This window comes from Pleurodeles waltl, chromosome 5 (assembly GCF_031143425.1).
Source record: "Pleurodeles waltl isolate 20211129_DDA chromosome 5, aPleWal1.hap1.20221129, whole genome shotgun sequence".
NCBI lineage: Eukaryota > Metazoa > Chordata > Amphibia > Caudata > Salamandridae > Pleurodeles > Pleurodeles waltl.
This window is the reverse complement of record NC_090444.1, coordinates 1,476,101,212-1,476,128,711: the sequence shown is the minus strand read 5'-3', so window position 1 is coordinate 1,476,128,711 and position 27,500 is coordinate 1,476,101,212.

The following is a 27,500-nucleotide window of genomic DNA, read 5'->3' as shown; positions in this document are numbered from 1 at the left end:
TGCCACGTTAGAGGTGCAGATGCACAAGTTATGCAATGTGTTTTTCATTCATGTTTCACTCTATGTGTTCTCTTCTCACCAAGGGCTAGGACATATTATGGGGGAGTGAAACGACGATAAGGATGTACCAGGAGAATGTTTATGGTACGGCAAGGAACAGCTTCGTTTTGAGAACGCACCTTGGGATCTGGCCAATCTTAACATGTTTTTTCGAAACTGACCTAAGTAAGCCAGCATTTGAGCAACAACTAATCAAATGGAGGAGGGGTGGGATTTCTAGAATGCTCCTCTCCTGCTTGTTTAAAGTATATAATAGGCCGAGACCCTGCTGGCGTGAACAGATTGACCTCTGGTTGAGACAAGGACTCTTGTGCTCCCCATTTTCCCTCGAGGGTAGTTCTCTATTCACAGTTGACTGGTTCGCGACCTGTTCCTTGCAAAGAAATGAAGCGAGCACACCCCATGGTGATGAATTCTTTTTTATTTTCATTTCTAGCTTTGTATTGTTCATGACTATATAATCAATGTACGTGCAGATATATAATCCATGCTTAAAGTTGTGTATTGTTATTGTTTGTTTTTTTTGCACATTATTATGCTATTGCCGTGATTATTTTTGGAGGTGTATTTGTGTTGCTGAATTTGGCCTAACTCCTCTTTTCGAACCTTAAACAGTGCTTTAATAAATGTATTACTCAGACTAAGGGCTTCGCATTGTTGGAATTCCTTTCATTCGTATCTCTTCTCAGTTTACAGTAAAGCAGTACACTTTTATTTCAATGCGTGGATTATTGTATACAATTTACCTTTCTATTTAAACCTTGCAGAGTGCCTTGATAAACGTGTTTCTCGGACTGCGACGGTTGATTGCCAGAAATTCCTCTCAGTGTTTTTCTTTTTAGTCTGCAGAAAAGCAAAACATAGATCCACACAACAAAACCATGATACCATTTCATAGCATTCATTATTGAAAGCAGAATCAGTTCTGCAGTTCCTGTGAGCCTGCAAGAACTCCTCATATGGGATACTACTCATTAAGCTACTGGGATGGCTACTTTGGGCTTGCAGCAAAGTGTTGCCTGCTGTTTCCTTACGATATAATGCAGTTGCTATTTTGATGTCGATAACTTTTACTAATTTCAAAAAAATCAACACTTTCCTCACTGATGTGCCTCCAGGTTTAGATTACGGCTGTTGTCATTTAGCTTTGTAATAAATCCAAATGCCTGTTCCTCATCTCCCTTCCATATCAGGAACAGGACGGCAATGAATCGCAGCCAAAGTATTACTTGTGTACTAAATTTGTCAAAGGCTTCGGACACCTACTGCTCCCACCAACCTATCAAAAGGTTGGCATAGTTGGGAGCTAACCAGGTCCCCTTCACTGTTCCTTGAACGTGTCAATAAAAACAATTGTCAAAAATAAAGAAGTCTTTAGACAGATAACATTCGATCATTGTCAGGATCATTTCTGTATGAAAGAAAAGAGGAAGTCATATTGCCCTCAAAAAGTGGAAAAATGCCTATAGATCATCCTCATGGCGAATGTTAGTATATAAGCTGCAGACATCCAAGTAAGAAAGTGCCTGCTATCCTGGATGTGAGGGGGAGGGACAATAAAAATATGAACGAATACAAAGAATATCTCACCCAGCAAAAGATCTCGAAATTTTAGAAAGATCTGAACCGATTTTCCCTAGAAAAGGTGTACCCCTACACTAAACCCGACTATGTAGCCAAAGCTAACAATAATATGTCTGACACATTGCCTGGCAGTAATACCAAATCAGACAATGATAGTGAGTCATCCGGTAACACATGGCAACGCCGTGGCCGACGCGGTCAACGCCGGGGAAGATGGAACTATCCACCAATGCTACCTCCATGCCCCCTGTATAATAAGCAACAATGGGGTTGGCCTGCTCAATATGGACCTCCAACTCAGTACCAGGCACCCTTTTTCTAGCACCCTGCACAATGGTCATTCCCTGACCCACCACCGCCTTTTTTAGACAGAGGCCACGGGAGGGGAAAAGGGAAAAGGAAAGAGGTACATTGGCGCCCAAGAGAGGACGCCCCAGAGAATTTGATATCAAGAGAGACCATCCCAGGGACAAGCAAAACACAGTAACTTACCAGGCAGAAAATAAGAGCAACATTATAAACTGGAGTAACCGGACACTAAGTGAGCTTGAAACCCAAGCATTAAATAAAGGTTTAAACTTTGTACCTACACCTAAAATTGATCTATTCAAAACTAGAACAGAACTAGCGGGTCTGTTCCGTAAAATCCGCCTGAAGACCTTTTTAGGCAAGAATTTTGAGGCACCAGAACAAAATATAGGACTACGTCCTAAATCCGTCTTCTGTCCGACAGCGGGACAAATGCCGCCTGAGGTCTAAGCATTTGAGAAGGCAGTGTCTCTAAAAATTAGTGGACTTACCGAGACATCGAACAAGGTGCACCATAACGTGAGCAAGGATGAGCTCATTGCTTTGAAATGTCTGAAATCGGATCCCACTATTATCATTAAACCGGCCGACAAAGGCGGAGCTACGGTAATTTTACCACAAAAGATGTACAGAGACGAATGTGAGCGCTTGTTGGGTAACACCCAACATTACAAACGTCTGTCCCGAGACCCCACTCCCGACATACAAGAGGAAATTTCCTTCCTGGTGACAAAAGGTATGGAGAACGACTTGCTCCCAGAGCACGAAGCAGCTTTCCTGGTACAAGCTAACCCAAGGATTCCTTATTTCTACATTCTGCTTGAGGTGCATAAAGAAAAAATCCCCCCTCCAGGCAGACCAATAGTGTCCGGTATTAGAGCCTCTCTCTCAGTTTGTAGATTTTTTCCTACAGCCATTAGTGAAAAGAATTCCAACTTCCCTCAAGGACACCACCGATGTCCTGCTACTACTCGAGTCTGTTTCTTTTGATAAAACCAAAGAACCCTTGATCACATTAGACGTGGAATCCTTAAACACTAATATCCCCCAAGAGGCCACGCTGGAGGTGATCAATAATCTGCTCGAAGCCAATAGAGGAGATTCACGTACGCCTCCCGAATTTAAACTGGATCTTACGCATTTAGCTCTCACGAGGAACTACTTTAAATTTGAAGAAAATTTCTTCCTACAAACACAAGGAACATCGATGGGCAGCACTTTTGCCCCCAGTCTGGCATGCCTCTATGTCGACAACTTTGAGAGACAGGTGGTTCTTCATGAAGACAACCCGTACCTACAGCAGATCAAACTCTGGAAGCGATATATAGATGACATCCTATTGGTCTTGACGGGCTCTAAAGAAGAGGCATTCTCCTTCTCTTGTTGGCTCAGTGGGGCCAATCCTTTCCTGAACTTTACCATGACCATAGGTGACAACCAGCGTCCGTTCTTAGACCTACTCATCTTTGAAAATGACAGATGCTTGGCTACAGAGGTATACTACAAGCCAACGGACCGCAACAACTTGCTACAGTTCCAGAGCTTTCACCCGCGGGCCTTGAAGGAGAACCTCCCAGTGGGACAATTTCTGCGACTACGACAGAACTGCTCCACGCTAATAGACTATCGCAATCATGCTGACAAACTAGCCACTAAGCTACAAGCAAAGGACTATCCCACACACCTGGTCAGTAGAGCCCGCAAAAAAGCACGCAATAGCAATAGGGACCAGTTACTGCAACCTCGGGCACTGAAACCAGGCATGGAACAAATAGTGTGTGTCACGACCTTCAGCCTACTATCCAACAGGATCCAGAAGATCATTAAAGAGGATTGGAAGATCCTCACGTCTGGTGGCTTACCTTTCCAGCAGCCATTACATGCCTACAAGAGAGCCACAAACATACGGTGGTCCATACAAGACCGAAAGAGAAGTCCCACTCCAGACACACTACACTCTGGCACTTACCACCACCAACCCCTGTGGCAATTGTAGTGTTTGTCATCTAACTCAAAAATCCACAACGATAAACTTAGACTTAATGACCCCATGGGTACAAAAATCCCTTACTAACTGCAACAGTAAGAACGTGATTTACCTGATTATCTCTCTGTGCCAACTCAAGTACGTGGGTATGACCACCAGGAAGGTCAGCACTAGGATCTGCGAGCACAGGAGCACGATCCGGTGTAAACGTGACACCACCAAGCTGACCAACCATTTCCTCCTGAACAATCATTACCCAGACAATCTTTCCTGGACTGTCTTAGAGCAACTGCACCTCACGACCCTCAACATGTCACAGAAACTGTTTCTGGCTGAACAGCTCTGGGTGTGGAGATTGCACACAGACACTGTTGGTCTGAACGATGAGATCCCCTGGTTCTCGCTCTACAAATAAGCTCTCTGCCCCTTTGACCCCTCCGGTCTTTCTTTTGTATCCTTGTCCCCCTTCCTGTCTCACCTACTGGCTTGTTTTCTGCCACTTTGCCTCCCGCTTCCCCATCTCATCTTTTATAACCCCCCTCCCCTTCCTTTTTTTCCCCTTCCCTTGTTCCCCCTTCCCCCCTTTCCCCTTCCCACTCTCTCTCTCCCCTCCTTTTCCCCCCCTTCCCTCTGGTGTCCTTTCCTTCTCCTCCTTACAGCTGGCTTCCCCTCATCCTCTCCTCTCTCTTCTTTTCTTCTTCTCTTCTTCTCTTCCTCTCTTTTTCTCTCTCTTTCTCTTTAACCTTTTTTCCTCCCTCTATATATTGTTTTCTATGTTTGCCTTTTCTTGCCTTCGTTCTCTTGAGATCCCTTCTCCTTATATCTTTATCTTTTTCTCCCCCGTTTTCTCTCCCTTTTACCCCCCTTTTTCTCTCCCTTGTTATATTGTTTCCCCCTCTCCTCACATCCCGCCGACAGTCTCCCATTTTCTCCCCCCTTTCACCTTTGCCCCCTTTTACTCCCTTTCACATCCACGGCCGCTGGGAACTACAATTCCCGGCGGCCGCGGTAATCCTGCGACGCCTCAGCGCTCCGGCGACCAGCCGGAGGCTCCCACCTCGGGCAGCACCCGGAAGCGCATCTATGAAGAGTCGGCTATGCCGGCTCTGACACTGGGGACGCACTTCCGGGTCCTACATCTGCCCTACGATGATACCGCAGGCCGCAGCAGTGATTATACACACCTGGCCCATTCATCAACTTAATTGACGAAGCGGTTGACTGCAATAAATACACCGTCTCCCCTTGACGTTTCATTCAAGCAGTCCAAGGAGAGGACAGCATAGGCGCACAGCGAGCGCCCCCTTTGATGCAGTGAGTGATCGATCAGCGCCATGGATACACAGATAAGAACCTTCTTCCCTGTCTTTTCTGTACCTAATCTAACACTACATATACTTATAGATATTTTACTTATGACTACAAATGCTTAACTTGGGCATTCTGTTTTTTACTTTCTTCAGGCTGATATCTTCCAACCAGCCCCCCTCACTAGATAATGCACACACTTTGTATATGTGTACTCCCCCTTACCTCTCTTTTATTGTCTTTTCTCTTCCCTTTTATTTGAACCTTAGTGTTTGACAATAAGGGGACACTCCCCGTCCTGGATACCAGAGGCCATTAGCCTCTAGGGATTGGGTAAGATTTTCTACTTGCCCCCAGTAGTAGTAGTACCTACTATATAGATATGCCTACTCTGTGCATGAATACTGCTTACAATAAGTGTATCTCTCTTTTTGTGCATGTGCATTTTTCTTTGTCACGTGTGTGGTTGGTTTGCTGTGCAGTGTTTCACTGTTTCATTCATTGTCTGTCTGTTTTATACCCTGTAGGCCCCCTCAAGGTAGTTCCTTGGTAAGGTAGGCCGTTTGCTTTATTGCTTCTTACACCTGTTACCAACTTAGCAGTGTTTTCTCAACTCCTAATATGAATCTTAGGGATCCGATGCCCAGATGAATGCCCAGAGACCTTCCTAGGCTCACTACTGAGGGCAGAAACGTGCTGGCTATCACTCTCTACATAGGTGACCCTGTGAGTCCTTGTTCTCACAGATGTGTCCCACTCTACGCTTTTAACCACACCAAACAGACCCTATTATTAAATTGTAACTTTACACAGGTGCCTGTTGAGGTGTTGTTATTCCCTAGATTAGCTGGATCCCGATCTTTCCAGACCTAGAACTTATTTACGCACTCCCTCCTGTTCTTTTAACAGTGAAGTTGAGTCTGCCCAGGTGGCACTGCCCTTCCTGGGTGGGGCTAGGTGGTCAAATGATGAAGCATGACACTGGATAGTGTGTGAGACCACCTAGTCCGTAAAGGAAATTCCCCCCTTTTTTCCCCTTTAACTGCTCTTCAATCTCATACTGACCCTTTTCCTCTAATAGAGGACTACGAGGAACCTAGGGCACAACTGGTAACCTTGGGACCCATCCCTTGATATACAAGAGAACCCCGTACTCCTTAGTGTGTTTTTTGGTTATATAGGGAGCTGAGTACGGTGTGGTTCCCCCTAATTTCCCTTTTTCTCCCTCATACTCTCTCCATGTGTGTTGACAATACAAATGGTCTCAGAAAGTAATCTCTGCATTTAGAAGGGATCAAATAGAGGAAACAATAGGCCTGCCAGGGGGATGTAAAAAAAGTTTGGGCAATGGTGGCAATAAATACAACACAGGTATCTTCGGTGACGTATTGAGTAAGAAAGAGTACTCTTCACACTCAAAAAGTCCCTTTTCCCTCCAGTTCACAACTAATTCATAATATTTTACATTAGATGCTTCAATTTCACCTTTGGGGACCATCTCATAACATTCAGCATTATTCAACTGTCTTTTGCATTCCTCTAAATAATCCTCATTAGCCACCTTTGTCCGATGGCCTGATGACAATGATATCATCCTTCTCTAATGTTTTCATAGGCATCCTCTCATTTTTAGACAGGTTTTCATTCTGCCAGTTATTTTTAATGGCCAATCTTTTGAACTCTTGGATAACTAAATTTTCAAAAGTATGTATGTCATCTGCAGAAAGGGTTGGATTAAAAGTAGAATTGGGTGTTAAAATCACACAGACAGTTTCTTTCCAAGTCAATGCCCATATTCTTCAGATTGAGAATTATGTCTCCAATATGTTGTCTTTTGGTGTCTAGTTTGGCAGGGTGGATAGTACATCAAAGTCACCAATACGTAGATTGCTAAATGACGTTGATGACCATGGTTTTGTGATTTCCATCCCCTTTATTTTGGAATATTTGTATAACTTGAGTGTTCTTGTGAAATGGAAACAATCTATCCTGCTTTGTGCATAATCAAATCTGTTCATGGGACAAAAAGAAAATCCTTGCATGAGTACTCTGGTTTCCATGGGGGAAGGGATATGTTTAAATATGTTTACCACATTGCGGAATGCCTTAATTTTTTACCTGATCTCTGTCCCCTAGTTTGTGTTTCCATGGGGGGCATGGTTATTTTTTTGCTTTATTCACCTCTTCTTGTTGTTTTGAGTCTCAGCCTCGTCCTTTGCCTCAGCCTCTTCCTCCTCTTCTTCTTACTCTCCCCCCATTCTTTATCCTGTTTTGTTGATTACTTCCCTGATTGAGAAGCCGAAGTTCCTCCCAAACATTTAGAGGTTTCTGAAGGCTGGAAGTAGCTTCGAGAAAAGAGCCTGTATCTGCAACATCACTTTTGCTCCCGTTGCTTATTGATCCAGCTCTTTCCTGCATCTCCTCATTTTGTAGTGAAGACCAATTTTGTGTTGCTTTAGTATTTCTTATTATGTCATCAGATTTTCGACTAAAGGTTAATACTCTCCCCTCCATATCATATCTTTGGTCTCATGTGAATTTCCTTTGCTTTTTCTGAATAATGTCTTCCTCGTCCTTGTGTATTCCTTGTATTATTTCCTCCATTTTTATCAAAATGTTCTTTGCCATCACTTTTGTTAAAGTTCCATGTCTTTCAATACTTTCTTGCGTTCCTTCCACGCAACTGTAATCAAAATATTAATCACACGCTTGGAGCAAACCGCTAAATTATTGGCCCATTCTTTCAACAATTCTGGATCAGGTTGCTTGTAGGAGGGGGCAATCAGGATGCAGAGGCTTTTTGGAACCTAAGGGGTCATTACAACATTGGTGGTAAATGCCACTTACCGCCGTGCAGAAGACCGCCAACACACCGCCGCGGCTGCGGAATTCCGCCATAGCTATTATGACCCACAGCTCAGAATCCGCCAAAATTTAGACACCCACTCAAGTCCGCCACACCAAAGGTCAGTGATAAACTGGCAATAACAAAACCGATACCGTCACACCAACAGGAATACACCCACACTATCACGACCCCGAATCCACGCAGCGGTCTTTCAATTGGCGGTACACACCACTGCGCTCAAAATACACACATATTTACAAAACACTACCACATTGGACAAATCGAAATACACACACCTGAAACACATACACACACCACTCCCACACATGCAATACAATATAAAACACACACCCACATCACCCAAAAACTCTTACGACCACAATTGCAACTGAAGGCCAGAGAGAGACACCACCATCTACAAACTAGCATCCACAGGCACTCAACACTATCACTCACACAACATCCACGCACAAAACACCACACACCCCTAAACATCACCCCACACATCACAACACACACCACCCAACACATCACCCACACCACCCCATGGCACTGCAAAGACACCCCAGATTCTCTGAGGAGGAGCTCAGGGTCATGGTGGAGGAAATCATCCGGGTAGAGCCACAGCTATTCGGATCACAGGTGCAGCAAACCACCATAGCTAGGAAGATGGAGCTATGGCACAGAATCGTGGACAGGGTCAATGCAGTGGGACAGCACCCAAGAACTAGGGATGACATCAGGAAGAGGTGGAACGACCTACAGGGGAAGTTGCGTTCCGTGGTCTCAAGACACCACATTGCAGTTCAGAGGACTGGCGGCGGACCCCCACCTCCTCCCCCACAACTAACAACATGGTATGAGCAGGTCTTGGCTATACTGCATCCTGAGGGCCTCGCAGGAGTAGCTGGATGAATGGACTCTGGTAAGTCAAATCTTAACTATTACATCCCCCACCCTACCTGCATGCTATCACATAGCCCCACCCTCGTCCTCACCCCCATCACTCCAACTCCTCACATATGTCCCACTATCACAACTCATCGATCCCAACACCAAGCCCTGCATGCAACACCAAAGCATGGACACCCATCAACAATACTTGGCCACTGCACATACCCACACACACCCCTAAACAATTATCACACAAGGTCCCTCACAAGAATGCAAGCACTGGGGTACAGGGTCACCCACCCATTGCACACCATGCCACACACAGATGCAATAATCATGTCTTTACACCCCTGCAGGACCCCTACCCAACGTCACCGGACAGAAGGGTCCAGACATGTCCACTCCACCCACAGAAGAGGCCCACAGTGATGACAGCAGCTCTGTCCAACTGGATCTAGATGACCAGCCCGGCCCATCTGGGACCTCAGGACAGTCGGTTCCCCTCACACTGGAACAAGCCACAACAGAGCTTCCCCCATCTGGAAACACCAGCACAGTACCCACCCAGCGGGCCCATACCTCCGTCCCCAGGACACGTCAAGCAGTAGTATGTCCACCACTACAGGGAACCCAGGCTAACCCACCACCCCAACAACACCAGAGACCTGGGGGCAGTGGTAGTGGGCACACGGGTCAGGGGACAGAGGCCCAGGAACACAGGGGAACTGGGAGGGCTGCTGTGCGACAGGGGGAGGACAGGCCTAGGGAACCCACTCTCCACGAGGCCCTCTCCAACATCATGGGAACCTACCACCATTCCCAGGAGACAATGGCAACGGTACTGGCCAAGTTTCAGGAGACTCAGCGGGTGCAGGAGGAACAGTATTTGGGGTTCAGGGAGGAACTCAAATCCATCAACACCACCCTGGGCACCAATGTAGGGGTGCTGAAGGAACTCGTCAACACCAGGAGGGACACTGTGGCACAACAAGGGGCCCCTAACACTAGCCTGGACCCTGAACTGCCCACCACCTCCACCGGCGCTAGTGGACAGGAGGCACAGTCACATGACCACGACACCAGTACCCCACCCCCTACATATGGAGAACCACCCCGCAAGCGGTCCCTGAGATCCAGGACAAAGACAGAGAACAATGCCAAGACCCCCGCCAAGAAATGAGACCACCCTGATTGTCATCCTTCTGTCCCACTTTGTCACCCTGTCCATCCTTAAACTGCACCAGCTCCACTTCCCATGCCCCTTTGGACAATGCACCTGTGAGACTAATAGACTGGACTCTGCCATGGACGTTCCTCCACCATCACCCCTGACCATTTTACAACACCCTCCAATATTTAGCACTTGAATAAACACCCTTAAAGCACAAAACAATCTGGAGTCAGTCTGTGCTTCCGAAAATGTGTTTTTGCAAAAACTGTGTAAAAATGCTATATCCATTGTATTGTCAACATACCTATGTCACACAGCTCTAGTCCATGCGGAAACAAAGCAGATGTCACACAGTGGGACCCACATCTGTGAAATTGAAAGGGAAAGTGACAACTCAGGGTCCATACACTGGGTGAAAGTGACAGACAGATGAGAGGTCAAACAAGTATATCAGATGTAGCAGGCAGTGATGTCTTCTTACCTGTGTCTCACTGGAAGTATTGATGAATCACCGTGTTTCTGTTGTCAATGCCCTCTTCTTCTGCTTCCTCTTCCTCACTGTCTACAGGCTCCACAGCTGCCACAACACCTCCACCTGGACCATCCTCCTGCAGAAAAGGCACCTGTTGTCACAAAGCCAAGTTGTGAGGCATACAGCAGGCCACGATGATCTGGCACACCTTCTTTGGTGAGTAGAATAGGGAACCACCTGTCATATGGAGGCACCTGAACCTGGCCTTCAGGAGGCCGAAGGTCCTCTCTATAACACTCCTAATTCGCCCATGGGCCTCATTGTAGCGTTCCTCTGCCCTTGTCCTGGGATTCCTCACTGGGGTCAGTAGCCATGACAGGTTGGGGTAGCCAGAGTCACCTGCAAATGTCAAGGGAAATCTGTTAGACACACACTAATTCTTAGGGACATCCCCAGACCCAGACACCTAGTCACACTGTATAGGCTCCATGTCCTCACCTATTAGTCACACACGGTGCCTCTGGAGTTGCCCCATCACATAAGGGATACTGCTATTCCTCAAAATGTAAGCATCATGCACTGAGCCAGGAAACCTGGCATTCACATGGGAGATGTACTGGTCGGCCAAACACACCATCTGCACATTCATTGAATGGTAACTCTTCCGGTTTCTGTACACCTGTTCACTCCTGCAAGGCCACATGTTTCCCATCAATAGCACCTATGATGTTGGGGATATGTCCTAGGGCATAGAAGTCACCTTTCATTGTTGGCAAATCCTCCACCTGAGGGAAAACGATGTAGCTGTGCATGTGTTTCAGCAGGGCAGACAACACTCTGGACAAAACGTTGGAGAACATAGGCTGGGACATCCCTGATGCTATGGCCACTGTAGTTTGAAAAGACCCACTTGCCAGGAAATGGAGTACTGACAGCACCTGCACTAGAGGGGGGATTCCTGTGGGATGGCGGATAGCTGACATCAGGTCTGGCTCCAACTGGGCACACACCTCAGTATTGTGGCACGATCAAGTCTGTAGGTGACAATTACATGTCGCTCCTCCATTGTCGACAGGTCCACCAGCGGTCTGTGCACTGGAGGATGCCACCACCTCCTCACCTGCCCCAGCGGACGTGCTCTATGGAGAAGAACAGCGAGCAGAGAGTCAACCAACACTGTGGTACGTAAACACAACTTTATTCCTCAATTGTTTCAAACCGCTATGTCCCTGTATTAGTATGTATGTAAGGCCTAGATATGTGTGACACATTTAAAATTAATGCCATGTGGCTCCCTGAAATAGCGCCTGCCTGACCTGTAATGTGGGACAAGGGGATATAAGGTAACTGCGCTGGCGTTGTACAGCGTTGCGGCAGGCGGTCGAAGACCGCAGCGCAATCCTGCATTGGTTAACATTGGACCCTACGGGTCCGAGGAGCCAATGACGATGTACGCCGGCGGTGACGGTAAGCACCGCCGCGGACGTCACTGCCATTTTCTCTATGTTCACTCACTTGATACCTGATCTTCAACAGGAAAGGACCTACACTGCAAGTGCTGCTGTGACCTCAGTCTGGAAGAGACAATGGCTCATGTGTCTGGGGAAAGGGCCCCTGCCTTCAGCACACAGGAGTTGGAGAAACTAGTGGATGGGGTTCTCCCCCAGTACACACTACTCTACGGTCCTCCAGACAAACAGGTAAGTACACTGTGAGCATGTGAATGGAAGGTGGGGGGAGAATGAGGCGTGCATGAAACGACGGTGAGTGCATGTGCGTCATGGCAAGGGTAGGGATGCAGGCCAATGACTGTGACGGTGCGGACGGTTATATCTTCTCCCTTTCCCCTGTACTATTCCTGTGGGTCAGCGCCCACCAGAAGAAGGATATTTGGCGTGCCATCGCCAAGGAAGTCCAGACCCTGGGGGTCCACCACAGACGGAGCACCCACTGCCGGAAAAGATAGGAGGACATTCGCCGCTGGAGCAAGAAGACGGCGGAGGCCCAGCTGGGGATGGCCTCCCAACGTGGGAGGGGTGCCCGTCGCACCATGACCCCCGATGTTCCGGATCCTGGCGGTGGCGTATCCGGAGTTGGATGGGCACTTGAGGCATCACAGCAGCCACAAGGGGGTGAGTACACTCTCATTCAGCTGATTCTGCGCGCAGTGGAGGCGTTTGGGTGGGGGAGGTGGGCTGTGAGTTCCCCTAGGCCAGGGCGAGTTTAGTAGGCAAGGTTCTGTCGTAAGGCAGGCCATGTGGCACCCTACCCCACCTGTGTTCAGAGCCAACTACAACTAGTCAGGCTCCTGTGACTTCCATGTGTGCAGCAATCGGGCATAGGCCTTGTACCCCATGTCCTTGTGATTAATTAGGGAACTCAAAGTGCACGGCGTAGTGCAGGGGGCTTCTGTGTCTGTACTGTCCGCCAATGGTAGCGGTATTGCATGCACTCAACAAGTCTTTCTTCTGCCTTCCCCCCCTTTTTGTGGTCTCCCTGTTCTTGTGTGCATTAGCATCATCAGGCGGAGGAGCAGTGGCACCGGAGCAGGAGGGAGCTGCATCCCACATGACCCCAAAACATAAGCACCACACATCCCACAGGCACTCACACAAGCATCATACCCATGCACACATACCAACATCCACTGCCTCCACTGTGTCCGCCTCCTCCACATCTCCCTCCTCCCTCCCTGTCTTATCTTCACTCACACCTGCATGCACTACATCTTCAGCCACTACGTCCATCACCAGCACACCAATCACCACACCCCGCTCATGTGCTCTCACCACCCCCACTACCATTCACACATCCCCTGTGTCCTCTCCCAGTGTGTCAGTGAGCCCATCTCCCAAGGTACACAAACGCAGCCACACACCCACCCAACAGCCATCCACCTCATGACAACCTCCAGCCCACGCACCTTCACCCAAAGTCAGCAAACGTACACCTCCTACAACCACTACCTCTTCCTCCACTCCCAAACCCCCTCCATCTACCCGTCCCAGTGTGTCCGAAAAAAATTTCCTGCCCAACCTTGACCTCTTTCCCTCACCTCCCCCACCCCTTCAGTCCCCTAGGGCCCGCCTTTCCAGGTCCCAACCCAGCACCTCAGCCACAACAATAGCGGGAACAGTGGTGCCAGCAGTAACCAGCTTCTGGAGTGCGCCAAGCAGCAGGGCAGCCAGTGTGCCAAGGAGCCAGACCACAGACAGTCCCCCACCTCAAAAGCATAAAAAGTTGTCCAGTGCCCGGTGGGAGAAAGGCAAAACATCTACCACCAAAGCCTCTCCCAGGAGTACAGTTGGGAGTGGCAAGACAGCTGCGTCACCATCCAAGGTGGGGAAGGGGCACAGAAAGACAGGCAAGTCACCGAAAACCTGCACGGCGGACAAGACCGCCACAAGCACCGCTGGCAAGGACACCGTCGCCACCAGCACCGCTGCCAAGGACAAGGACACCGCCGCCACCAGCACCGCTACCAAGGACACCTGCCGCCACCAGCACCGCTGCCAAGGACACCACCGCCACAAGCACCACTTCACAGGACACCGCCGCCACCAGAACCGCTGCCAAGGACACCGCCGCCACAAGCACCACTTCACAGGACACTGCCGCCACTAGCACCGCAGGCCAATGAGTGCCAAAATCTCCGACGCTACTGGGGCCGCTACAAGCAGGGTGAAGCACTCTGGGCACCAAGCCCCCTCCAGAACCAGTAGAGCATCACATCCACTACCTCAGTCCTTGGCAGGATGAAGCACTCTGGGCACCAAGCCCCCTCCAGAACCAGTGGAGACTGTTATCCACTTGAGAGACTGTGGCTTTGCACTCCCCAGGATAAAGCAGTGGGCAAACCACCCACTTGCGAGACTGTGGCTTTGCACTCCCAAGGATAAAGCAGTGGGCAAACCACCCACTGGAGAGACTTGTGAGACTGTGGCTTTCCACTCCCCAGGATAAAGCAGTGGGCAAACCACCCACTGGAGAGACTTGTGAGACTGTGGCTTTGCACTCCCCAGGATAAAGCAGTGGGCAAACCACCCACTTGAGAGACTTGTGAGACTGTGGCTTTGCACTCCCCAGGATATAGCAGTGGCCAAACCACACACTGGAGAGACTTGTGAGACTGTGGCTTTGAACTCCCCAGGATAAAGCAGTGGGCAAACCACCCACGTGAGAGACTTGTGAGACTGTGGCTTTGCACTCCCCAGGATAAATCAGTGGGCAACCCACCCACTGTAGAGACTTGAGAGACTGTGGCTTTGCACTCCCCAGGATACATCAATGGGCATGGAGCCCCCTCGTGGATCTGGTGTTGTGCACTCATCCGGCTGAGGTGCCCCCTCTTCCCTTCCCCCTGAGGTGCCTGTTGTATTTTGATCTGATGCCCCAGCAGTGTTCTCTCCGTTTTGATCGGGTATCTTGTGTGGGCCTCACCCATGCATTTTGGGTCCAGTGGTCCACGGACTTTAATGGTGGAATACCTTGAACTTGTATTCTTGGTGTATATACAGTATTTGTTTGTAGTGTATATATATATTTTTTGAGTACTGGATTTTAATAGATTACAAACGTTCAAATAATTTCCTTTTGTCTTTGCATTCTTCTGGGGGGATTGGGGAGTGTAACTGTAATGTATCATGATGTATTAGTGTGTGTGTTGTCGTGGGTGGGGGTGGGGTTGTTGCGTGTGTGTGTCACTCTTTTTTCCCTCCCCCCTCCCCAGTGTCGTAGGTGCAGTACTCACCATGGTCTTCGCCGCCGGCGTTCATGCTCCTGGTAGAGGAGCAGGAAGACAAAGGCAGGGAGTATCTGGAGTTCCGGTTCCATGGCGTCCTGGTTCCTCGTGGGGTGTGTAGAGGTGAGCGTTTTCCCTCCCAAGTCCTGTTTCTGCCGTGTTTTTGTTTCACGGTGACTGCGCCCCGGAAAACGTGGCAGATTGGACTGTTGTAATACTGTGGGCGGTACATTGTCTTCCGCCAGTGTTTGTTTGTACCGCCGAGGCGGTTGCAGTGTTAAAGTGGCTGTCTATGTTGGCGGTTTCTGCCACGGTCGTGATTCCATTATTTTTACTGCCGTCCTGTTGGCGGTTTTACCGCCGCTTTAATACTGACCACCAGGTTTGTAATGGCCACCCTAATGTTGTTCCAAGTACTTCTCCAGTGTTGTTGCCTCCTTTTGTGCTTTCATTGCATGCTATTTTCTCAAATCTGTAGTAGTTCTGAGCTTTGGAGGCCCCCATTGTGTTGCCCTCATTCAAATTAGCTTGGATGTACCCTATATCAAACACATCATTTGCTTTCTGTCTTCTTGCATTGTCCACATCACTAGCCAACTTGTAAGAAGTCAATAATACAGCTTTAAGCAAAATACGAAATTAGTAAAAATAAAAAAAAGCAAAACTACAATGACCCAACTCCACGTTATACATTCTAAAAGGGTGCTGGGCTGCACTTGCAGGGTGTCATATTCAATACCATAGCTTCAATTACAGGCAGTCCTTCAGTAAAATGTGCTGTTTCCAGATATGTCAAGAGCATGTACCTCCCTCAAAAGACACTTATTTTAACTATATTGGTTCTTATTTTTGATACACATTCTCATATTGTGATTAGTTTTCTGGCATTCTAATTGCTTACTGGTTGTCACTTTCAGCCTGAATATAATATATTAACACAAATCAACATATTTTGGCCAGTCACTGGGCTTACTTTTCGCCATTTATCAGGATTTATTACTCAGTACTGGCAGCCTGACTACAACATAGGAATGATATTTGACCCTCAACAAGAACCTTAAATAGGACATCTTGTCATACATTGAACTCAAGTCAGATGAATCGAGGGAATTTGTGATGGTACTTAATTATAAGTGTGAAGTCCTAACACAATTGGAGGTTTTTACTTTACTCACAATAAGCTCTTCTCTGCACTATTTAGCAGATAATAATACAAGAACTGTATAGATATGTCGGTATGAGAACCTGATAGTTGTCTCATTGAACATTTTTCTATAGTACATATTTCTTCTTTTCATTCTCATTTTCTTTTTATTTGATTATTTCATACATTGTGGGTAGAAATTTGAATATATTTGTGCAACATAGAATCTGATTAGCAAATGTATGATTTTGATTGCTATTGTAAATTGGAGTATAAAAAGTTGGTGGACTTCCTTGGTATATTTATATCAGTGAGTGAGCCAATATTATATAAGAGAATGGAGTATACTTTGGGACTGTCACCTATGATCTGTGGTCTGAACCCCATAACATACATCAACAGATGATGGTTTTGTGACATTTAATGAATATACAGATTCATTATGATTCTGTACTTTAACTGAAACAACTTGTTGCTTGCATTTATTTCAGAACCATGATGTTGATGTATTGCTCATGTTTTTTTTGCATGTATGCCATTGATTTTATATACAAGAAGAATTCTTTTAAGGTGGCCGCCCAATTTCTAATCCAGTCTACGTACATTCTAGCTTGTGTGTCCATTTTTTGTGTTTATGCATGTATCAGCCGTTTAAATGGAGTCAGGAACAAAACTACCCCCCCTCATCGACCAAGGTGTATTTTCTGCCTAAAAGTGTTGGGTCTTTTGTTCTAAGATAAAACCAGAATAAATATTGAATTTTCACAGCAAAGTACAACATATTTTGTAACTTCAACAATTGGAGTGATTGGTGTCTTTATGGCATGATGCGAAGACTGTGATGTGGAAATAGTGGGTGCAACACCTGGGCGCTTACTGGCACTGTTTTGGGCCCTGGAGAATGAGGAACTTCTGACATTGCACACATAATACATTAATTTGCTTTGTATTTTGATAACCACTTAACGAATATATATATATTGGAAACTGTCATTACAATTCTTACAGGATTCAGGTGGTCGGTTGGACTTGTTTACAGGCACCTTAGAACATGTTCACATACTAGCAGTTCGGTGCCAAAACGGATACAATGGTGATAATCTTTTGTTCATTTGTTTACAACATCAGTCACCAACACTAGCAAATCAAAAATTAACCATCATTATTCAAACAGTATACGAAATTAGAATTAATTTCATCCAAACGTGTTTTGTCCTTATATTATTTCAAGTCTAAAAAAGCCTTTCTACACATTTGCACCATCCTGTTTAGTAGCTAAGGCAAATCATTGCATCAACAAATCATCTTCTTAAACTGTAAATAAGTCCCACCTGCAAAAACAATAAACACAAACCAAGTTTCATCAAAAGGAGTACCTCAGTGTTCAAAAGTAAAACAGTGATCTACTTCCTAAGATGTAAATCTCACACTCATCAAATTAAAACTCAATTAAGGATTCACAGGTCATAAAAGGGTCCAGGGGGCTAACATGTATCTCAAGCATTCTTACTCCTTACAGATGCATCTAGAACTCTTTGTCATGAGGCCCTTTCATGAACTAAATATAATGATGCTTCATTTCTTAGCACAGTAGTAACTATCATGTTTCTGCTCTGCATTGTCGTACATTGTACATTTATCTTTCATGTCATTGTTTTGAAACACGCTGTAATGTCACTTGTTGGGCAGTCACTTTCCTGAGATTCTGTATGTACATTCTCCAACTGCTCAGCAGGCACATCAAGTGCCAGGTGCTGTTTCTGTCCGTCCAGCAATCGTTAACAGGCTCCTACATAAATAACACAGTAGTTTTTCACTATATCAAGCTAATGTTATAATTCAGGTATCATAGTGTTTAGTTTTAGAAAGAAGGATTCTAGCAGAGCTGACTCATCTGTGGAACAGATGCCGTTCGGGGCATGCAGCCTGTGTAAACTGGGTTTACACTTCCCTATGAGGAGCACATCACTACACAAAGAGAGGTATGGGGTTTGCTGCTCCCAGAGATCACTAATAATAATAGTCTTCCTATGTATAACATAACAGGATAGGATAGGCTTAAGTCACTAGGTTTGCATTATTGTGCCACTATTTGTGTTATACAGTTTTCCAACTGCTATTCTGATTTTTATAATTATTGGATATATTGTCTACTTTCATTGTGTCTTTTTACTGTTGCTATGGATAGATATGACTGAGATAATGTATGTAAAGGACTGACCTGTTTCACCACCCTTCCCTGAGAGGGGCTAGAGTTTCATGCTTTTTGGGTTGCCACAATTGCTTGTCACTCTGTGAGGTTAGAAGTGTAAGTAAGGCACTGTGAGTTAGCTAGGTATTTTGGTATAACAGTACTGATAAGGCAGAAGTGGCACAGCCCCAACATTCTGATGTTCTGTTGTCACATGACACAGTTCTGCGAAAGCCGAACCCCTCTGAAATGGTGGTACCAACAATGTGTCTGGTACTTGTATAATGGATCACCTGAGTAGGACTCCTCAGAATTCAGAGTGCCCTCACACCTTCAAAGGAGATGTCCGTGGTGTGTGTGGTATTTTTTTCTGCAGCTTTTTTTAATATAGGGGGCTGTTTGAGCTCAACTTTTAAAACGATTACCCATTTTTGGTGCTACCGCTTTGTTACCACTTCTGTTTTTAAGATGGAAGCTCCACCACAACCGGTTTAAATTGCAGTACACTGCAGGCTGGCTGTATATCAGCAAGCCACATTCGCAGCCTCATTAATGCAGGCAGTGATTTTATTTTGTGGTTGAGGCACACAGTGGTTACAGAATGGAAGTTTTTTATTCTTGGGTCAACTTTCTGGCTGTGGATGCTAATACTAATCATTTTCATGAATACACTAACGTTACACCACCTAATGCACACAGAGCATATGTACTCTTAGAAATACCACTTACACATTGGGAACATACTAATTGATTCTGAGGTGCTGTAGAACATGTACTTGTTCCCGGAACACATGGGATCCCTTAGTAATGAAGGGATCACTTGGCCAGCCTTAGCTGGTTATATATCTTATCCTGATTTACGTAACTTAGCTGTTGCTGATTTTCAACAGTTACTACACTAACTTTGTTCGACTCTACCGATGTCCAGCTGTTTGTTACGTGCACTTTGATGGCTGTTCCTGCGCGCATTGCAGTGGGGGGTGTACCACCGTTTCCTGCTGCTCTAATAATTAGTCCTGTGATTATCAAAGCAGTTATGGGTACAATACCCACAGTACGTGAGGCAATTCCGTTTTGGACTGCCAAAAAAATGGACCAGGTTGAGGCTGTGTTTAAATTGGCAAACTTAGCACTAGCATGGACACCACCAAACAGAACCCAGAGTTTAAAAAAAAAAAAACAATAGGACAAAAATAAACCTAAAGGAAAGGCTAAATCTCGAAGAGGTTGTTCTCCACTGGAGACCTCTCAGAGAAAATGTAATTTGCATGATCACACACAGATGTAAACCCCAGAAATCAGGACACTGATACCTGTCCTCATTCCTTCCAGGAATCGTCTAACAGAAAGTACGCGAGAGAAGGAAGGTCTGATCACAGACAAGAGGAGCATGTGAAACCTAGAAAGGACTCACACCGCTCATCTGACATGAAGATTAAACTTTTTTTCAATCAAAATCCAGCGGCCGAGGGTAGGGACTTAACTGCCTTCTCCACGCTTGGCTTCCATTGTCGCTTTTCACGCCAGTCCATGGGGTACAATAACAGTCCAGGACTGTTTGCTGCCCATACAGTGTGAATTCTTCATGTTATTGACCCAGACACATTGTCTTATGTAGATGAGATCTATCTAATGGAAGATGAGTTGGATACACACTTAGCCAGAGTGGACCGCATTATTTTGCATTTTACTGCTGTTGGCTGCAAATTTAATTTTAAGAAATTTCACATTGCATTTGTCAGTGTCATATTCTTGGAATATGAACTCACAAACGAAGGCAAAAGCCTTGTACCTCAATTCTTAGAGAAGTGTACACTCCTACAACCACTTATACTCTTCAGAAGCTACAATTAGACTTGGGTTTCCTTAATTTTGGCAGGACATATCTTCCTGACTATGCTCAATGCAAAAACCCATTGTATGAAATAATACATCCATATTTTTCCAGTTCACCTTGGACATCTGACCACACTGACATACTCAGATCACTGCAATCATGTCTTGCTTGCTACATGACATTTACATACATGTCAACACTACAAACCGTGGTGGAGAAAGAGTTTGGTCCAGCATACCGTTCTCCTATCCCAGCCCTTGGAATGCAAGGTACAAGAACTGCAATTTTGCCGCTGCTTGGTGGTTCCAAAGACAATCGTTTTGTCTCCATTGAATACGTCAAATTACATCATGTGGCCGATACTGAATAGCAGACAACGAGGAGTCCTTGGTAGTTCCCTAACTCCTAGCACTGGATGTTTAAGGACAGGAAATTACTCTGAAGCATGTGGGTACCAGCAAAGCTGTTTCACCCCAGCTTTTGGGGGGGGTACCAGAATTCCATTTGTTACTTCCAATTTCCTCTGCAAATACCAACCACAATACAGTTGTGAGTACTGTACTTCCTGCAACATTATGGTAAAAATTTGGTTTCTACAGATCCACCCCCTCAGTGACTCTACCAGTTCTCTAGTACCATCAGTGGCTCATCATTTTTGACAGACTAGGTCTGGTCATTTTGTGGGTATGGATGACTTTTCATCACACTCTTTTGACTCTTCCACTGTCTCAGAGACTCCACCTATGAAAATCTGCATTTTCTTTTCATGGCTAAAACTTATTTATTTGGTTCCACCTTGGATATACCTTTGGATTATCCAAGCCTTCATTATTTTCTTCCTTTGGATTGGATTTGTGACTGTCTTTTTCTTGTTAATCAATGGCCACTATCTTCCAGAACGTTTAGCCACAAAACTGGTTAAGGAGGTGCTGACGCCTCATTCTTCTTCACACAGACTGACAAGAGACATGTCCTGTGTGAACATTTTAGCTGTGCCGATAACGGATGGAATTGTTTGGGATAATCCCACGTTCGATGTCACCGGCCCACCAAGATTCTACGGATTCCATATGTATTCAAATCTACAGATTACATCATTGTACTTGAGTTGCATACTAATGATTGGGATATTGATACTGTTAATGCGGTGTTGTCTGAGTTAGAATACTATACTGTCTTCGAAGATGAGAATCTTTATCTAAATTCATCCAATTATGGAGACATGTTCTGTTACCACCATTATGGACATCACAATTTACATAGAGCTAACATTAAGCCAACAATTTTCAATTACACACAGTGGGAACATTGTCCAACTCCCACGCAGGGCAGTTCTTAAAAATACATAGCTAAATTTATATATTTTTCCAGTCACAATACAACTGACCCAATAGCCTTTTATTTTAAAATAGCAACAAAACAGCAAATAAATACATGTTTATTCAAACCAAACTCATATATCCAGACTCCTTCGCTAACACATTAGCTGTACAAAGCTATAAGTATTGGAAAGAAACCATAGATATGAAATCTATTTGGGGAACCAAACCTTGGCAGATTCAGGGAACAGACATTTTGTTTAGAGCCTGTTTAATCCCTGAAACAGGGATACAGTTCAACAGACTACACGTCTGAGATAGACAAAACCTAAGGTCATGAATGGCTCCAATATGCCCTCTAGTGCCCATTTTGACAATTGGCAGAATGTATTAAATTACACTGAAGAACAGCTCATGGAAATGGTCCAAAACTGCACATTTAACTCTTCACTTGCATGTCCAAACGGGTGGTTATTGTGGCCACAGGACACAACTGGTTGTCATGCTCATTTTTTGATTTCCTCAAAGGGTTTAATGCAAGCAGGCCAGACTCTTGTTGTTCCCCATCTCAACACTCGGACGTAGTCACCACATATTTAGTAGGGAAGTTATGTCAACAATGGTTAGAACATTCCACACTGTCTGCAGTAAAACAACATCTTTCTCTACTTCCAATGGGCATGGGCCTCTCTCATTTTTTATTGGGTCCTAGATGTCCATGTTCAAAAAGATTTATTTGTGCAACATATAGTGAAATTTGAAATGGTTGGCAAATGGAAGCCACTGCATGTTTAAGACAAATTGATCAAGATAATTTTGATAAAGCACTTGTGATTTTTGATATGAGCATTAACACATTGTGCTCTCAAATTTACACTTTAAAAAACATTGTATCATCTGTTACTGATATTATGCCAAATGCTATGTCTGTACTGCATCATGGGCAGAGACAGCTTAGGTCTATAATGAAATTTAGCTGGACATTAAAAGTTCTTAAAGATGACTACCTTCACAATACCTTAATTCTAGTCACCTATTTCTGTCTTTCAATCTGACACGTAAATAACAACTCATGGATCAATAAGACCACACATACACAATTTTACATATCTAGAAGTAAGACAAGCTACACTTCACCATTGCAGTTTGGGTAATGCATGGAAAAATATCCCTTCCTATTTCGACATTCTAATTTGCTTCTTGCATGAAACATTTCCACGTGGGTAGATATGATGCCCTAGGTGAGGGCTTCATTCATGAGATGTGGTCACTCCCCCTTGAATATCGTTGTGAATGGCTAGGTCTTGAGTAGTTCCTTACCAGAAAGGAGTGTTACTCCTCTGTTGGCCACTCACTTGTGTGAAAACATGGGGTCTGTTCAAATGTCGGCATGTTTTTTAAAGGAATTCCATTTCCCACAATTTTACCCACTCTTATTGTTCTCGGTAATGGCAGTTATTTAAATTTAAATGATCAGGGCTGTTGCAGAATGAAGGCTGGGGTCCACTATATTCTTTCGGTTTCCCAACTAGTGAAATGTTGTAATAATGTCCTTTTCCCTCCCAAACATGAGGTTCTTGATAATTTGTTATGGCCTTCCATTCCAACTTTGAAGCCAGATTTCAATAAGCTAAGCAGACTCAAAGCCTTATTGTTTCAAAAAGAGGTAGCGTTAACTTCAGCTAGAGAAAACTTTGAACCTCAATTCGCAAGGGCGTTTAGCAAAACACAGTCACTCTTATCTACAAACCTCGTACTACATTTTGGTGGATTAGTAAAATGCGTCTAATGTGTCCAATACTGCTGGCCTAGCACATTTTGTTAAAACCATACGCACTAGCTTGGTCAGTACCTTCCAGCATATTTTGGGAATTATACAAGCTTTCATTCATTCATTATTTTCCAATATTTTTGGAGGCATCCCCCTGGTGTTTTTCCTCCTCTTCAGCATTTTGGTCCTATTTTTCTAACTCTGCAATGGATGTGCCTGCCCAAAGCCGCTAATGCTGGACCTGCCAATATTCCAGCAGTGACGTAGTCGCATTATTTAGCGGCTTGGAGCCACATTACTCCAAAAACTAGAATTTGATTAGTCACTATCATTCCGACCAGCATGGTTTACCTGCGTTCCACCCTAATCCACTGCCTATGGTGTCCTCTTTGAATAAGTACCAGATGTCTGTCTTGCTCTGCACTCCCTGTCCCTATGGACATAAATTGGTTGTTAAGTCCAGTAAAGACCCATTTTCAGAGTTGTCCAATGAACTTGCACTTGCTTCAAGATGCTTGGTATGAGTGTTTTTCCCACTGGGGAGACGGGTTCATTGGCACCAGGATTACTCACATCGACTTAGATGACAGAGACACAGCAAAACTGGCCATTTCCTCAGCATTGGTTGATAATGAGGATCATATCTGTTCTATTAAGCTATTGAATGGGGCTTTTCAGCAAACATCTGTGGAGATGGAATCTGTCCTGGATTCACTAACCATTGATTTGGTGCAAGAGATCTTGGGTTCTTCCAACTCCAACTAATTTGGCCCATATTTCAAAATTCTCACACGCCCTTTTGTAAGTAGTTTTTATATTTTTTTCATTTTATGCCTTTTAGTGTTTCATTGAGTTTGGTTGGCTTATAATATTGTTTTTATTAGGGTTGTTCACGCAAGTGCTCCAGCCTGTCGTAATCTATCTTTGGGCTTTTAACCACACCCACTCTTGCAATTCATTCTTTGTTGTGCTTATTTTAAGTGCTTAATTGTTATTGGTGCATTTTGTGTAAATGTCTCTCCTTTGTGTGCCGAGTTCCCTCCCAGGCGATTTCACTAAGTGAATATTTTTGTTGGCCATCTCATGCTTCCTCCTATTACAGCTTGTGATGGCCCCTCCTCTGGTTTCGGTTTGCCTGTCATCCCAGCCGCGATTCTTTCTAGACATTCACACAGGGAGCCAATAACTTTCTCGCTCCTGCTCATGGCGGCCGTGGCGCTTTGAATTGACTTGCTTATATCAACTGTTTTACTTTTCGTTTTCAATTTATGTGGCAAGAAAAGTCCAGTTAGGAATTTACAACGCTAATAGCTCTTACTCAAGCAAACGCAAGACCCATTGCATTGCAAATGTTTGTTCTATTTAGTTGCTATATTGCTGTTCCATTCATGCAGGTTGTCATGATGCCCATTCATGGACGCCATATAGTTATGCCTCATTTCTTAGCACTCTTGTAATATGATGTTTCTGCTCTGCCAAACATTGCACATTTTTATTTTGTGTCATTGTTTTGAAACACACTGTAATGTCACTTGTTGTGCAGCCACGTTCTTGGGATGCTGTCTGTACATTCTCAGACTGCTCAAAGGGCACAGCAACTGTCAGGTGTTGCTTACTGTCTGTCCAGCAATTGTTCCAGTGCTCCTATAGATATAACACAATAGCTTTTCAATGTCTCAAGCTAATGTTATAAATGAGGTCTCATAGTGTTTAGTTTTTTAGTGGAGGATTGTAGCAGAGCTGACTCGTCTGTGGAACAGATGCCCTCTTTGGGCATGCCGTCTATGTAAACTGGGTTTACACTTACCTATGACGAACACTTGACTACACAAATAGGAGTAGGGGGTTCGCTGCTCCCAGAGATCACTAATAATAATAATAATAATTGTCTTCCTGTGCATAACACAACAGGATAGGCTTAGGCCACCAGATTTGCCTTATTGTGACACTATTTGTGTAATACAGTTCTTCAACTGCTATTATGATTTTTGTAATTATTGTCAGTATTGTAATCACATCTAATTTGCTTGCAAATCTCCATCATGAAATTCAGTGAAATGTTGTGCAGTACTGTACCTTTTCTCATCATTACTAATTTCCAGCACATATTCTAAGGTGCGATTTTTTTTACAGGAAAAATAGTTGATTTAATGTACTATTTACCACAAGGGCAGATAATCACACAAACCACAAAAGCTGTTATACATGTAATGTGTTTTGAAATAACCCACTTCTTTTGAAAGTGTGCCAATATAACTTCCTGTACATTAGTGATATATTTGCATACTTTACAGTGTCTGATTGTGTGAACTCCCTCCATGGCTTTAACCAGTTCCTTTGTTTGGGTGGAAGGAAACAGTGCCCCTTATAGATCTTTTTGGGATGTATTTCTCTGGAAGGTCAAGGATGGGTCAACCCCAACTTTTCCCCTTAAAATTGGATTATGTGATAAGGTGTCCCATCTGTTCCCGCCATGTAGTTTTTTCTTCAATAATTTGACTGCTAATGTTTCATTTATATTTTTATTGCTGTTCTAAAGGTTGTGATGGGTGCTGTAATATCTGAGTTAATTAGCAGTGCATGGCAAGGGAGCAAGTTAAAGTTACCTTAAGCCGTGAGTTATAGTTACTTGAAATAACCCAAACTGTAACTGCTGAATTTCTCTGGTTTTGTGCAAGTACATTCAGAACCTAACTATAAAGTCCCTGCAACCTTTGGTTGTTTAAGTGAATTTCCATAGATTTTTAAACTCTATTTCCTAACTATAACGTCCCTGTAACCTTGGTTTTTTCAGTGAATTTCATTTTTTTTAAACGTAAAGTAATTTTCATTACTACATGTTTAATTCAACCACTGCTGTGCACGTGCATGGCAGGGGTTGTCTGTGGCCAATCCCCCATAACCACCCAACCGTGGGCTGTGCACGGCCTTCACACATGCACAGCGGGGGTTGGTCGCAGTGCCTGGCTGGGGGCCAGTCCCTGTGGCCAACCCCCTAACCACCAAATCCTGTGCTGTGCACAGCCTTTGGCCATGTGCGGCGTGAATTGGCCGCACAAACTCTCTCTGGGTATGAAAATAGGTGTGAGAGGGTGTCTTTGGGTGTGTGAGTGGGTGTGAGAGTGTCTGTGTGGTTGTGAGAATAGGTGTAAGAGTGTGTCTCTGAATGGGACAGTGGGTGTGTGAGTGTCTCCGTGAGTGGGTGTGTGAATGTGCAAGTCTGTGAGTGGGTGCATGAGTGTCTAAGTGGGTCTGTGAGTGAGAGTGTGAGTCTGAGTGGGTCTGTGAGTGGGTGTGTGAATGTCTGAGTGGGTCTGTGAGTAGGTGTGCAAGTGTCTGAGTGGGTCTGTGAGTGGGTGTGTGAGTCTCTGAGTGGGTCTGTGGGTTGGTGTGTGAATGTCTGAGTAGGTCTGTGAGTGCATGCATTAGTGTCTGAGTGGGTCTGTGAGTGGGTGTACAAGTGTCTGAGTGGGGCCGTGAGTGGGTTTGTGAATCTCTGATTGGGTCAGTGAGTGGGTGCATGAGTGTGTAAGTGGGTCTGTGAGTGGATGTGGTAGTGTCTGAGTGGGTCGGTGAGTGGGTTCATGAGCCTCTGAGTGGGTCTGTGAGTGGGTGCATGAGTGCCTGAGTGAGTGTCTGAGTGCATCTGTGAGTGGGTGTGTGAGTGTCGGTATGGGTGTTTCAGTAGCTGCGTGAGTGACTCTGCCACAAAGGAACCCTCACCTGCCCTTTATTCAACAAGGTCCACAGGTTTGCATGAAATATCTACCCAAGTGGAGGTCTTTCTGTTTCCTTTGGTAAATGTCCAGTATGTATTCTATACTAGAGATGCGTAATGGAGCACAAGGAAATGTCACCAGTGAC